Raw genomic sequence first — 16,560 nt, forward strand, 5'->3', positions numbered from 1 at the left:
TGTAAAATTAGTTGAATTATTTGGGGACTGCAATGTAATTTAATAATAAATACGAGGGGTATTTCTGTAATTTAACTTGGCCAAATGGATCCAAATTTATTTCAACGGCCGAGATGGGTTGGGCCCACTTGTTATACTTTGATTGGTCTACTCAAGGGAATGATCCAACTCTTAATTGGGTCCCTCCACTGTCAAAATAACAAAATTCTCTTTTTAAAGTTCCGAAAGCACCACTAACGGAGGGAACAGACGCCGTTTAAAAATTTCAATTATTTGTTTGGTTTTTTTATTTTATTTTAATTTTTTTTTAAAAAAAAGATAAATGAATGATAAATTATAATAGATGGGGTCAAAATGTAATAATGACAAGGTAGTAAAAAGCAGAACATGGGTTAGCAAAATTCGTACCATCAAACGATTAAAATAAATCTGTTACCTTTCCATCGGACGGCGAGAATGAGTTGATTATTCTCTCTTTTCTCTCTGTCTTGCATGCACAGCTTCTTATCCTACGCCTCTTGCCAGATTATACATATGTTTTTTTTTTTTATATATTATATATTTTAATGACAACATCTTAAAGTTAAACCCTCCTAATAGTTCCTTTAAAATAAAGAAATTTAAAACATTTAAAGAACAATAGAGCAAAAACATAATTCAACAAATGATATAAATTCAATGAAGTATCTTTATTTTTTTTTTTCAAACTACATGTAAATAAATACTATTTTACTTTTAAATATATTTTAACTAGTAAACATCCCGCACTTCGCAGCGAATATATAAAATATTTTAAATTATATATAAAAAATAAATTGTGTATTTTAATTAAAAATAATTACTTAATAAAATTATATTAAAATTTTAACTTTACTATTTAAAATTTTGTGACATAAATACTTAAAATATTAAATTTGTTACTAATAAATACCGAAATTCAAAAAATAGTAACATAAATCTTCACTTATGGTTTAATTTTTATTCTGATGTGTGTGTTAAGTTCTGAATTCGAATTTTATTGTGTGTTTCTAATGTTTTATTGAGGTTCTAATGTTTGAGTTTGCGTTTATGAGATCTGTTTTTATTTATTAATTTATTTATTTTTATAGATTTTGAGAACTTGAAATTTGATGTTGTTTCTATTAATTATTGGGATTGAAAGTTTAATTTTTCATACGGGAATTAAAATTTACCTTCTCGTTTCATTGATTGAAAAATATTAGTAAAAAATTTATAAAATGAGATTTTGAATATATGAAAATAGAATTGAAAAATAACATTTGAATCGAGAATTAAAATTTATTGTTATCTGTAAATATAATATGGCTGGAAGAATATGGAAAAATTTATTTTCATTTCATTTAATATGTATATAATATATATTTTTTTTAAATAATATGAATTTATTTTAATTATTTTTTGTTTTTTAAAATTATTTGTTCTAAAAGAATTATTAGTTTGACCAATACTATATTTACATGTGTCACTTTATTGATTAACTAACATAATGATAAATTGAGTGTTAAGTTTAGAAATTTGAGGATATCATAAGAAACTACGATGATGACATCAAATTTATGATTGGAGTATAAAAATAATGCATTATGAAAAAATTTGATTCATAATCTCACACCTATTTCTTCTTCTATATAATCTCACACCTGCTTTTTTTTTTTTTTCAATTCATTATAACTTTTATCTATGAAAAAAATACTATTCTTATATTCCGCAAAGTAAAAAAAAACTTCACACATATATATATAGTTATGAATATATATATATATATAAATAATTGAATAATTATTTAATTTAATTTATATTCATTATTATGTGTTTTTTAAAAAATAATTAATTTAAGATAAATATTTTTGTAGAAAATTTATTAAAATAATAGTAAAATATTAATTTGTAAATTTTTGCTTTAATAAAATATTAAAAAAATGAGATAATTAAGGAGAAAAACGAAATATAGCTTTGGAGAGATTTTAGACCGCCACGTTACCGCCTTATATTTCTCCTTTATATATATGGATAATAATACTTTAATTATATTTTATTCTATTTTTATTAATATATATTATATATATTAAAATATATTATTTAAATAATATGGAGAAAATATAAAAAAAAAAATAGACTCATCTATGTGTACCGTAAAAATTTGATGTAAAATAAAAAAAAAAATAGTGTTTTAGTAATATATTTTAAAGGATAGAGTAAAAAAAATTATTAGGAGTGCTCGTGCTGAAATCAAATTTTAAGAAGTCTAAGTGATATTGTCGCATCACTTAGCTAATTTGTTGATTCTAGTAAAGTCGTTCTCTAGTTTTCAGAGATTTTGCTAGTTAGCGAAATCGGGTGATTTACGGCTACCCGAATTGCGAATAGTTTGCAGATATTTCACATTATCGTAAGGTAAAATATCAAACTATGAATTATATTTGCCAACATTTGTACATCTTATTAGTGATGGAAAACTAGCCCGATGCCCAAGATGAAACTGAAATCGAACAAGTAGAACCATGCACATTAGGTTGAATGTCAACCTGGGCGCTCGAAGCTATTCCCAACCCCTCCTGGTGTCGTTTTGGTACTTTGATCATATTTTAGTCTGAACACGAGGTCTCCTCCCCCATTTGGAACAAAAATATGAAGAATTCCCGAAACAAAATTGACATTTGACTTACAAAACCATGCACACCATGTTAAATGTCAACCTGGGCGGTTGAAGCCAGTGCCTATGTCAATTTGGGCGTTGGCTAGGGATTCTGGCCACGTTTGTTATTCGAAAGAAGTTCACTACAAGAAATTAGGTTAATACCGGCGGTATTATTCCCGGCGGAATAGAACCGCCGGTAATAGTCTGGGTATTACCGGCGGATTTAGTAATCCGCCGGTAATAGTTATTAAATAAAATTCATTTACCGAAAATATATATTAATTAATTATAAATATATTATTACCGGCGGAAAACATTTATTACCGGCGGAATCCCGCCTCGAAAAATGAGGGCGGGAATTTTGCCGCCCATTTAATTGAAATTAGTATTGCCGGCGGATTAATACCGGCGGGTCCCGCCGGTATTAATTGGGGATTCTGACCGTTTAGTTTTATACCGGCGGAACCCAATTAATACCGGCGGGTCCCGCCGGTATTAAAAGTCTATATAAACCCCTCCCCATTTCAGAAACCCATTTTCCCCATTTTTCATTTCCACCTCCCCCATTCACCTCTTCCCCTTCCTTCAAACACAGCCGCCCCATATTTTCCACCTTCTCCGTTTAACTTTTTTCCGGCACCGCCCGTGCGTCAGCCGTCCACCACCACCACTGCAGTGGCCGAATATCAGTGCACGGTAATGTATTTGTTGTTGTTCTTTATCATTTTTATATATTGTTTTTTTAATTTTTAATATGTAATTTTTTTTTTCATCTTCAAAGTTTTGAGATTAATAATCGGTGGGGAGTATATTTCTGAGTAAAACGCCGGGATTGATCGGAGTTCTAAATATTTGGAGGTTAGTTTTTATTATATTTATGTATATATCTCATAAATTTTTTTTTTCTGTAAAAATATGATATATGTGTTATATTTGAAAATTTTATATATACTCTTATATATTATATATTCGTAGAGATTTAGGATTTATAGTTTACTGTCATTTTAATTTTTGTTTTGTGTATATTGTATAATGTGTTTTATATATTTTGTATTTATACTGTGTATTGTATATTGTATAATGTGTATTGTATAATGTGTATATTGTTAGTTTATACACTGTGTGTACAATATATGCAGGGTATATAATGTGTATACAATATATAGGACCGTATATACACTGTATATACTGTATATACACAGTATATATATTGTATATACAATGTATATATACTGTATATACATTGTATATACTGTATATTTAATATAATGTTATATATATATTATGTAATATTAAATGTAATTTATAGAGTTTAGTGTTTAATTTTTTCAAAAAATTATATATCATTAATATTTTAGAACAATAAACAACTTGTAAATATATATAAAATTGATATACAATTAATTATTTTTAAAAAAATGTATTAAAAAAGTTAGGATAAATTTAAATTATTAGAAAAGATACTTATAAGTAAAATATTTATTAACATTTATGATTTAAATATAAATAAATATAATTTATTTTTATGAATATAAAACATAAAAAAAAATAAAGTTTGTTACATAAATTATTAAATAAATAAGATTTGATAGTTTTTTTTAATTAAGTTAAAATTTGTTTTTATGAAATAAATTTTTAATAATTAAATAATTAAATTTTAACATTTAAATATGTGAAAAATAAATATTAAAAATAATAATATATTTTTTTAAAATAAAAAATTTAATAAATGAAAATTTTAGTGTAATATTTTCTTTAAAAATAAATACAAAAGGGAAAAAAATATTTTGATGTAAAGAACAAAAAATATATTTTACGATTTTTACAATAATTTTATTTTAAAAAAATAGTGTCGTAAAATATTTTTAAATAATATTCCTTTAAAAGTTAACAATATAAAATGTAATTAATAATGAATTTTAATATTATAATAATATATAAATAATTATGGAAGTTATAATAAAATAATAATGTAATTTTTCTTAATAAAAAGTCATAAGATATCATAAAATAGCATAAAATATCATAAAACTTTTTTACATAGATTATTAAATAAGATTTGGTAGTTTTTTTTAATAATAATATATTTTTTTATAATTAAAAAAATTTTAATAAATGAAAATTTTAGTGTAATATTTACTTTAAAAATAAATATAAAAGGAAAAAATTATATTTTTTACGATTTTAATTATAATTTTATTGAAAAAAAAAAGTGTCAATATAGGAAAATATTTTAAAATAATAATCCTTTAAAAATTAACAATATAAAAGATAATTAATAATGAACTGTAGTTATTATAATAATATATAAATAATTGTGTAAGTTAATATAAATTAATAATGTAAATTTTTTTAATAAAATATCATAAGATATCATAAAATATCATAAAATAGCATAAAATTTGATGATTCAATTTTTCGTTATACTTTTAAATCTTATGTCTTCATAAAATTTTAGATGACAATCGACAAGTCTTGGACCACTTTGCGAAATCGTAGATGTCCACAATATTGGGATGGTCTAAATGCATTTTTAGAGATGGCCTCGAAATGTAAAGATTGTGATGGTAGGATTAGGTGCCCTTGTGTAAGATGTGTGAACAATAGGCTTCAAACTTTACCTGTTGTGAAAGCACACATATTCGATTGGGGTTTTTTTACTGGTTACGAGAAGTGGACATACCACGGGGAAGCAGAATCTAGTGCCACTAATGCAATGAACGACCATGATGCCGCTGATGATGATCCTGAAATTGACGAGATGATTCCAATAGTGGATGACTTCCTTCAGCCGTCATTCGAAATGGATGATAATCCTGATGCAAATCAATGGCGCGACGAATTATTTGAAGAAATTGAGGCCGAGTTGTATCCTGGTTGTGATTGGATATCTTCTCTTAACTTTTTGGCAAAATTATTGCATTTGAAAGTTAGGGGAAAAATTCCTAACAACATATTTGATGAATTACTGAAGTTACTAAAATTTGCTTTTCCAAAGGAAAATAAAATTCCATCAAACTATTATGATGCCAAGAAAAGATTGAAAAAATTAGGATTGGGGTATGAGTCAATTCATGTGTGCAAGCACAATTCTTCATTTTATTTTATAATGAACATGCAAATGAAGATTCATGTCCGGTACGTGGCACTAGTAGATGGATAACTTGAAAATTTAGGAGCAAAAAAGGTGCCTCATAAGGTGATGCGTTATTTTCCGTTAATTTCGCGACTGAAAAGACTGTATACTTCAAGGCATACGGCGAAATACATGGTATGGCACCACAGTGGTAAATCAAAAGATGAGGGTGTGATGCGACACCCTGTGGATGGTGCAGCGTGGAAAGACTTTGATGCCAAACATCCTGATTTTGCTAGTGAACCTCGAAATGTTCGTCTCGGTTTAGCTGCCGATGGCTTTAATCCATTTGGCAATATGAGCCAAGCTTACAGTATGTGGCCTGTAGTTTTGGCGAACTATAATCTTCCACCTTGGTTATGTATGAAAGATAATAATTTTATGTTGACCATTCTAATTCCTGGAGATAAATCACCCGGAATGGACATAGACATATTTTTAAGACCCTTGGTGGATGAGTTGAAGGAGTTGTGGGTTAACGGAGTAGATACCAGAGATTGTCGAACCAACACTGTCTTCAAGTTGCGTGCAGCTCTTTTGTGGACAGTGAATGATTTTCCTGCTCGTAGTTATTTGTCTGGTTGGAGTGGTCAGGGATATAAAGCTTGTCCTACTTGCAATGAAGATACATCTTCTATTCGAGTAATTGGTAAGACATCTTACGTGGGTCATAGAAGATTTCTGCCAAATAACCATCGAATGAGAAGGGATACTCAATTTGACGGACAAATTGAGAGAAGACCTCCTCCAAGACGTTTTACTTGTGAAGAAGTATTAGAACAAGTAAACAAACTCCCACCCCACCTCCCTGGAAATCATGAGCTCTTTGGTGGTGTGAAACGTAGGCGAGTTGCAGAAAATCATAATTGGCGGAAAAAAAGCATCTTCTACGAGCTTGACTATTGGTGTTCAAATATTCTTAAACACAATATTGATGTCATGCATGTTGAGAAGAATGTTTGTGATAGTTTATTGGGCACAATATTGGACAATGAGAAATCCAAGGACACTACCAATGCAAGACATGATTTAAAGAAGCTAGGCGTCAGAGAATCGTTGTGGATTTATGAAGACGAGAGGGGGAAGTTGTTGAAACCTCATGCACCTTACGTGCTTAAACCTGATGACAGGATCCAATTTTGTAAATTTATTAAGGATGTGAAATTTCCCGATGGCTTTTGTTCGAATTTGAAAAAAAAAGTAAATGAAAATTTAACAAATGAGATGAAGAGAAGATATTCTGAGAGAAAGAATATCAGGCACACGTGGTTTCAGGAACATTATTCCGGGGATCCAAATGATTTGGCAAGTGTAATTGAAGCAGTACCTGATCACTGCACTACCGAGAGTTGGAAGCAAATCATTGACTTATTTTTGAGCCCAAAATTCAGGGCGCGTTCAAATCAAAACAAGAAAAATAGAGGAGAAATGCAGTATTTGTCAACGCAAGGCTCGAGGTCGATGGCAGCGTCTCGAAATGAACATGTAAGTAAAATTATCAACTTTCTATTAGAAATTTCTTTTACTAAGCATAAACTAACTCTATTTTTAAACAGGACGTCCCCGAAGACTACGCAATTGATACTTGGAAGAAAGGCCACATCAAAAAAGGAACAGAAAACACTTGGATCAGCGAGACATGCAAAGAACTACATGTAAGTTTAAATATGTTTTTTAATAATTTTCTTCCAACTAATGCATGTTGTTGTTATAGTATTTCTAATATTTTATTTGGTCAGGAGAAAATGCTTGAAGAGGTTGCTAGCATGACAGATACAGAAGATGATTCCAGCGATGGGTCTGCTAGCAAATACAAGCAATTGAAAGCTATGAATAAAGTTCTTGGGAGCCGGTCGGACTATATAAGAGGATTGGGTTATAAATTGAAAGGCAGCTCGACATCAAGTTCTAGTACTCAAAGTCGAGCTCAATCACAAGTACCGACTTCATCCATTACTCCGGAAGATATGGGAGTCTTCGCCGAGTTTATGTTAAAAATGCGTGATAAGATTGATCAGTCTGGCACCTCCAGTGACGCGTCTCTGCATGACCCGAGGTTTAATAATTTTTTACAAAAATTTTTACCATCACAACCGCAAGGTAGCGCGTCCAGTTCAGCCCCCCCTCCAACGTCAATGCCACAACAACAACAACAACAACAACAACAACAACAACCACGATCGCCTCAGCAGCCCCAGTTTTTTCAACAACAACAACAACATTCTCCCAACATGTCTGCTGGCTCTTCACAATCGCCTCAGTTGCATTACATGTTCGGGCTTCCCTCACAGTCTCCTCCTATATTTTTTTCGGAAGCCGCTGGAGGATCTCAGACACAACCTATGGTTGGTAATATTGGAGGCTCATCCCAACAACCATACCCTGTGTACGGTCAATTTGGGTCATTGTTGCAGCAACAACCAGTGTATGGTCAAATGGGAGGATCTCCACAACAGCCTATGTATGGAGGCTTTTTCAGTGCTCAGAGTCAGCAACAACAGCAACAGCCAATTTTGGTTCGCCCGCACCCTCGACAATATGTGGAGATCTTACCTACGCCGCAGACTGGACAACCATATTACCCTGCCCCGCCGGCTCAATCCCGTGAAAATATTGATGGTTCAAGACTTAGCGCAAATGCAGATGAATTTTTAGAGTTTACTGATTTGAACAATGATAGTTAGTTTATTTTTAATTATGTGTTATGTTTTAAAGTTTATTTAAAGACAATTTCTAATTTTATTTAAGCTAATATATTTTTTATTGTAATGGACAAATTAATTTTAATACTTAATTTCTTAATTAATGTTTAATGCTTAATTTCTTAATATTGATATTTTATTTTTAATTAATATATTTATTTATAAAATAATTATTATAATTAATTTAATTATATTAAATAATCAGAATAATATTTTTTTTTTAATATTTAAAATTATTATTACCGGCGGATGGGTCCGCCGGTATTTATGATTATAATATTTTTTTTTTATTATTTAAAAATATTAATACCGGCGGACCCCACCGCTATTAATCTGCCGGTATTAATATTATTACCGGCGGAATCCCCCTTTCGTCGGTAATAACCATTTTTAGCGACCAATTAATACCGGCGGATAATTACCGGCGGATTCCGCCGGTATTAATAATTACCGGCGGCCTAGATACTTATTACCGGCGGATGCTTCCGCCGGTAATAATTAAATTTGTTGTAGTGGTTGTATCTTCATTGTTGATGAAAACAAAGAAAATGCCTACAAAATATCTTTAGAAAAGTCGTTAAAAGCACCCCATAGGAGCGAGGTTGTGTAAACCTAGGCGCTTGGTTCCAGGTTGCACATACCCAAAACTCGTCTTTCTTGTGGAAAGTACTCGTATACATTTAGTTTCCTCAAATTTGCACGGGTGTTACTCAGAAAACTTTAGTTGATAACTCGGTGTCCAGATGACCTCCTATGTCAACCTAGGTGCTAGGTATAGGGTTTGTCCCCCCTGTGTAGAGTTTACAAAAACTCAAGTCCTAGCTTTGTTCCTTGTTGAATTTGAGGAATCAAGATGCAAAGAAGTTCTTGAAAACCCAAGCTGTTAGGTTATTTTTAGTAGTAATTTTAGATTAAGTTTAGTATATTTTTAATTGAGTTTTAATCATGTTTGGAGCATTTTTACGCTTGTTATCTTTTATTTTTGCAGATTTAAAATAGAAGAAGATTAGAAAAATATCAGAGAAAAAGATGGGAAAAAGATAAAAATATCATGATATTTAAAATAGAGAAAATTGTGCAAGCCGAAACTTCAAGCCTGAATTCGACGGTGTTCTGATTAGATTTTGGAAAAAGTCAAAACATGAAAGTTCTAGATCTCTCTTTTATCTTTCCGGAACATCTTGAATCGTCCGATTCCGAGAAATATTGAGAGAGTTATGGCCAAAATACTATCAGTCAACGCAGCAGAAAAAAAATATCTATATAAAGGGAAGAATGGAGTTGATTTCATCAAGCAATTTTAGAGAGAAAAACAAAGAGAATACAGATGCAAAGTGGAGAGATCAACTGCAATATTGGAGGCATTCTTCAGAGGGTTTTCAGCATTCTTCTCTTCTCTATTTTTATCTCTTTTCTAAAAGTTAATATGTGTGATTGTGCTCTCATAAACATGAGTAGCTAAACATTTATTTAGGGTTAGATGGATATTGTTTAACATTGTTTATGGTTTTAATATGATTTATTTTCCCCCTAATTTCTATGTATTCTATTTTATTTGTGCTTAATTACTTTTAATTGCCTGATCACCAATTATCTGTCTATGAGTTTGATGCGAGATCTGAGAAGTGAGTGTCAAATATGCTATAGTAAAATAGAACTGAATTTCGATATAGGACGAGAGTACCTATATGGTTTAGATAGCTTATAGGGTTTTTATGCTTAATGCCTGTTGCATGTTAAATTTATCACGAGAGTAGAAAGTTTGCATGTAATTGAGATTTATATATCTGAGAAGACTATAAATTACCTTAGTAAACCTGCTATTGCATAGAGATTAATATTAGGAAAATAATCATATTAGCCCATATTCAATAGAAACAATTGAAATCGAAGCCCTAGTTTTTATTAACTTCAATTTTCTTGTATAATTGTTTCTTACTAGTTTCTTATTCTTAATTCTTTCTTTATTTTTTATTTAACCAAATAGAAGTAAAAGTTTAATTTTAACGTACTTAACTACACTCCCTGTGGGATCGACCTCACTCCTAGTGAGTCTACTACTTTAAACGATACGTACACTTGCGTGTGCAAAAATATCGCAACACAAGCCCTAGCTATCATGCTTCCCAGGTTGACTGAGATTGTCAACCTAGGCGTCAGGTACTCAGGCACTCCAAATCGAAAGTGTTCCAATATTGGTTCTAGGGCTTGCAGCTTGCTTATGGCATGTCTCTCATGTGTCAGAGTGCAAAGATTGAGAAAATTTCACAAAGACAATGGATTCGGGGACCAAAACTAATGCATTCTAGAGCACAAAATGTCAACTAGGGTGCTGGGCAAGGCCCATGGCACCGTGTTGATTCTTGGGATGTCGAGGTAACATGCTCAACTTCTTAGCCTATTTTTTGGAGTCTTCTTGTCTTGTTTGCTTAGACTTTTGAAGGACGATACATTAGAAATAGTGAAAACGACTTTGTGGGAAATACCTACTCAGATGCCCCTTATGTCAACTTGGGCACTGGGCTAGGGCTCAACTCTCAAGTTGATTATCTTTTCTTGAAATGCGAGGCTTCAAGATTTTTTTCCTTCTTGCCACGTGTCAAAAATGATGTCCACATCATCAGGGCTAGTTCTAGGTAAACATTTGCCCCCAAGTTAGTTTTGAACTCCACCCATTTCCTTTGAAACTACCTATCAGACATCATTTGTTGACATCTGAAAATTATCTTAGGCTGTCTTGAGTGATTTCCTTTGATCCGGGAAACTTTGAAATTTTTTCGAAAAAATAAAAAATTGCGCGATTTTTTTGACTTTTTTGAATTTAGATGAAATCCTAATGGCCTTAGGAATAGGAGAGATTCTATTATAAATAGATAACACCCCTCATTTGCTCCTCACAATATTCCATACACCTATATAGTAGCTAGGAGAGCTTTGATAGTTTTTCTTCTTGCTACTTAAAGATTTTAGATCATCAGGTAGCAAAGTTTTTTCTTTCATCCTCCTCGACAAAAACGATTAATGAATTCCCAGATTAGTTGGGAATCCTCGAAATCCATGGTTAAGCCCTCTAAAAATCAAAAATTCAATTTTTATGTGAATTATTGAGTTATGACAAAGATTTCGTGCAAGCATCATTTCCATCTGAAAAATAAAACCTCTATATTAAAAGGTATAAAAATGAAAAATGAAATCGAAATAAATAAAAAACTATATATAATGTTAATCATGAATGTGTTGAATAGAATATAATATTAATTAAATTTGATTTTTTTCATGTAAGGATTAACTTGAAAAATAAAGAAGCAAAAATAATAATAATAAAAAAACTTAAATAAGCTGCGCGCCACATAGTTATATATATTGATGATATTGATATGGATTATAAAAATTATATTAGTACTAAAAACAAAAAGGACCTTACCAATTGAGACAAAAGCATACTCCTAAAAAACAAACCTTCCATACACATATTGTACAAACTTGTTGATAAAATAAACAAATAAAAGGTAGTGAATGTCAAATGAGATCATCCTAATTACTAAGTCATCTCTTTTCTTTTCCACATGACATAAACATTGTGACTTTTATCTTTGTTTGTTTGTTTGTTTTTTTTTTTTTTTGAAAAAAAGTCAAGGTATGAACCTTGTTTTACATATACGTAGCTAGAAAATTATAACAGCTAATCTTCTAGCTGTTTTTATTTGTATATTATCCTTTTCCACTCAAAACAAAATTTACTAAAAGCCCTTCAGAAGAAAATCACTTGGGTTTTATGTATCTTTCTTTCATAAAATATATTCTCTATTTTTAACTATAGGCTTCTATATACCCTTTTGGCAAAACTAATTTTTCCATGTGAAATCTAGCTTTTTTTCTTTTTCTCTCTTAAATTTCAGGTAAGCCATTGAAATTGAAGGTGTATGTCTCTAGATTTTAAGTAGAAAGTAACTAGTGTATTTATTCCTAGTGAGGAGCTAGTGGCTACAACCATGGTGGATATGTCACTACCTTTCCACTTCCAAAGGTCAATATATAGAACTATAGATCCCACAATTCCATACTAATATTTTGTCCATTTTACCTTTTTATATGTGCTACATTATAAAGCACCGAAATCCACAAACACAACTAAAAAAGCACAAGTCTGCACTAAACAACACTATTATTTCAACCTTTTTGTTTGCATGTATGTGACTCAATAACCAAACCAATAACATTTGTCTAGGAAGGGAAATTCAAGTCAATGGATTTTTAATTCCATTTAGTTATAAGTGAACAATAATGATGATCTGTCAAAGATCAAGAGACTAAATGATATAATTTTTTTCAAGGATAGGAAAGGGAACATACCACATACACAATTTGATGTAGAAATCAGCTTTAATATATCTTTAAATTATTGTTCCAATTAATAAACTACTCGGTTAGGTTAGGTTAGATTATTGATTAAAGAATTACTAGATGTAGATGATCAATTAAGAGCCACTCTCTTCTCATTGGATGATTAGGTTTTTATAAAAGGCTGTCTACACTAAGGTAGACAGTGGAATAGGCTAGTGTCTAGCAAAATATATAGAATTGTGGCAATGTTTTGGCTGGAGGCATACTTAATTTGTGTTTAATTACTTAAGTAATATTGTATTCTCTCACACTTGACATGTGTACATCTCAAAAATTTATATAGAGGGTCATTACTCATACAATATATTTATATATATAGGTCCCCACTCACTCCTCTATCAAATGTTTGAATTTAATGTAAAGTAAGTGGAGTTGGAGAAAAGAATCAAATTAGTACTGTATTTAAACTCAATGGCAAAGTAAAATCATGGCAATTGAATAATGGTCATTGCATATTATTTGGATTGAAAATATGTAAGGGTTTACCCTTTTTTTCATTTCATTTCTTATCACTTTCTAGGCCTTGACATGTAATGGGATGTGCCTTTTACTCTTTGCCTTTATAATTGGAGTGAGTTGTATTGGTGCTAGTGGAAAAATGGAGACTAGTTAGCTATAACTTGGGCCATGTATAGAGGTTGAATACCTTTAGTTCAAAGTTCAAACTACAATTATTTGGTTTTTCTTCTATATTTTCTTTGATGTTCTTATTGATTTTAACTTGATGACTCCTGAAAGTTATTTAATCTTTTATGACATGTTTACTTAAAGGGAATAGAAACAAATAGTATGGTATTAATTTTCATATAATTGTTTTTTAAAATAATGTGTCTCTTCTTACATTTTTTTATATATAAGGACAATAATTTTTTCAATGGTAAATATTATTTGTGACCCTATATTATATAAAAGTTATTAATTGGATCTTTTAATTTTAATAAATAACATTCGAACAAAATAGTACAAAATAATACCTTAAGCTTAATTTTTTTTTTTTTTAATAACCAACCTAACACTATTACAAAAATGGTGTTTCTTGTAGGAAAAAGTAACACTCAGAGTTCGCACTCGATGAAAATGGCTACTGAATACTTTTGCCTTTGGTTTTCTACCAAAGCACCGGTGCTGACAAAAATAACAAACGACAAACAAGTAATTTTTTTATAAAAAATATCATCAAATGGGCGAAAGCCCATTTACCCAAAACCTAACTACACTAACACAAACCTCTCAGCCACATATTTCTCTCTCTCTCTCTCTCTCTCTCTCTCTCTCTCTCTCTCTCTCTCTCTCTCTCTCTCTCTCTCTCTCTCTCTCAGCCCCAGCCCGACGGTCCTCAGTCCAGGTTGACGGTCCCAACCCCGTGTGTCTCCGTCCTCTGCCACTTTCTCTCCCACCTGCGATTCTCTCTCACACCCACTTATCTTAAAAGAGAAACTTCTAAAGACATTTAATTTCTTATTCCTGGATATTTTGGGATAGTTCTTTTAAATGTAATTTATTACCTTTATACAAGTAAATAATCAATGTTTGTGATAATTTTCCTGAGTCGTGATGGAAGGAAAAGTTAAACCTTAGGTCTATATAAATTAAAAGACCTAGGGAGGGATTTTTCTTTGGAGACCACTCTCTTTTGAGCCGCCTGAGAAATCTTAACCTCAATAACTTGGCTTCAATTCTCTCCTTTCTCAACCATTGAAATATTACACTGTTAATAACTAACTCTGCTGTACAGTTAATTCTGTTTTGTTAGTTATTAGTTAGGTAGTTTTCTGTTACTGTTATTAGCTTTGTATTAATCTGTAACTTCTCTCAATATAAATAAAGAAGTAGCTAATCACTTTGATTAGCTTTTGCCATTTCATTTTTTCTCTTGCTCTGTTTCTTGCTTTCTCTCTGTGTTGTTCTTCCATGGACATTGTTTTACATGGTATCAATCGCTATTGACTATCGTCCATGGCTTCCTCTACAACCGATCCTGCTTCTGCAACTATGGCCCCTGCCAATCCTTCTGCTGCTACTCCTACAAATCCTGTCTGGAATCCATTTTCCAACTCTCTAACTTCTTCGCTGACTCTGAAACTTGATCGATTCAACTTCCTCTCATGGAAATCGCAAGTCGTTCCAACTGTGATTGGACACGATCTTGATGAAATCTTGTTCACCGGCGTTCCACCACCCAAGAACCTTGTCACAGGCGTACCAAATCCCCAATACAGTCAATGGAGAAGGAAAGATCAGCTCCTCCTCTCTTGGCTCCGATCTTCCATGACAGAAAGTGTGCTTGCTTCAGTCGCCAATTACCAAAGTTCCTTTGCTGTGTGGCAAGCCTTGGAACAGAAATTTTCCAGCCAAACCAGGGCCCGTCGTCTTCAACTCAAAGGAAAATTCTCCAATATTCACAAGGGAAGTCTTTCTATCTCTGAATATGTTGATAAAATTCAGTCTATTACTGATGCTCTAACTGTTGCTGGCTCACCTGTTAGTGATCAAGACTTAATTTTACAATTGCTCAATGGTCTCGGACCCAACTTCGATTCTGTTGTCTCAGGAATAACGTCAAGGAGTGACAATCTGACCATTGAAGAAGTTCAAGCTCTCCTTCTCTCTCTCATGAAAGTCGGCTTGAACACCATCAATCCATGACTGATTTGGCTGTTAAAATGCAAGCAAACCTGACGTTTGGCAATGGTAGATCAGGTGGTGTTCGACCATTTGCAAACTCCAAGAATCAAGCTGAAAATTCTCAATCCACTCACGGTCGTGGTAGAGGATATCCTCGATACAACCAACAACGTGTGATTTGTCAGGTGTGCCTTCGATCTGGGCATACGGCACCAGTTTGCCACTATCGTTTCGATAAAAACTGGAATGTGCCAAGAAACAATCAACCTGCAAGAGCCAATCTTGCTGAGGTTGAATTCGATTGCGATCCACAAGCATACTCGACTACTCTCGTCTAAGATTTTGGGGATGATCATTCTTGGTACGCAGACACGGGGGCTACTGCGCATGTTACCTTTGATGCTGCAAATTTAGACAGTCAACAAGTCTATCATGGTTCTGAGACTCTTGCCGTGGGTGATGGTAAGAAACTCAAAATCTCTCATATTGGTCATTCCTTTCTTCCTTCATTTAACTCTTCTTGTCCTCTGCAATTGAATTCTGTGTTACAAGTTCCTTCTATCACTAAGAATCTAGTCAGCATCTCTAAACTTGTTGATGATAATGATATTTTTCTAGAATTTCATCGAAATTGCTGTTTTGTTAAGGACAAGAAAACAGGTGCTCCTCTCCTAAAAGGAAGGCGTAAGGAAGGACTCTACATGCTCGGTGAAGACCTTGGATTACACACTCAGACCCCACAATGTCACCTTACCACTCTATCTAGTAATAAAGATGATCACTACTGTACTGATCAATCTACTCCTTGTAACCACAATATGCATTTGTCCAATGATTGTAATCAGTTCACTATTAATAAAGATTCTTGTCAACTTTCTTCACAATCTGTTTTCTATGCTGCTTCTTTTAATGATATCAACACTTGGCATTGTAAATTGGGTCACCCCTCCACAACAACCTTGTCCAAAATATTATCCAATACACCTCATACTGGATATCTCAAAACACTTCAGTTTTGCAATGCCTGTCAACAA

This window comes from Cannabis sativa, chromosome 9 (genome assembly GCF_029168945.1).
Source record: "Cannabis sativa cultivar Pink pepper isolate KNU-18-1 chromosome 9, ASM2916894v1, whole genome shotgun sequence".
Lineage (NCBI taxonomy): Eukaryota > Viridiplantae > Streptophyta > Magnoliopsida > Rosales > Cannabaceae > Cannabis > Cannabis sativa.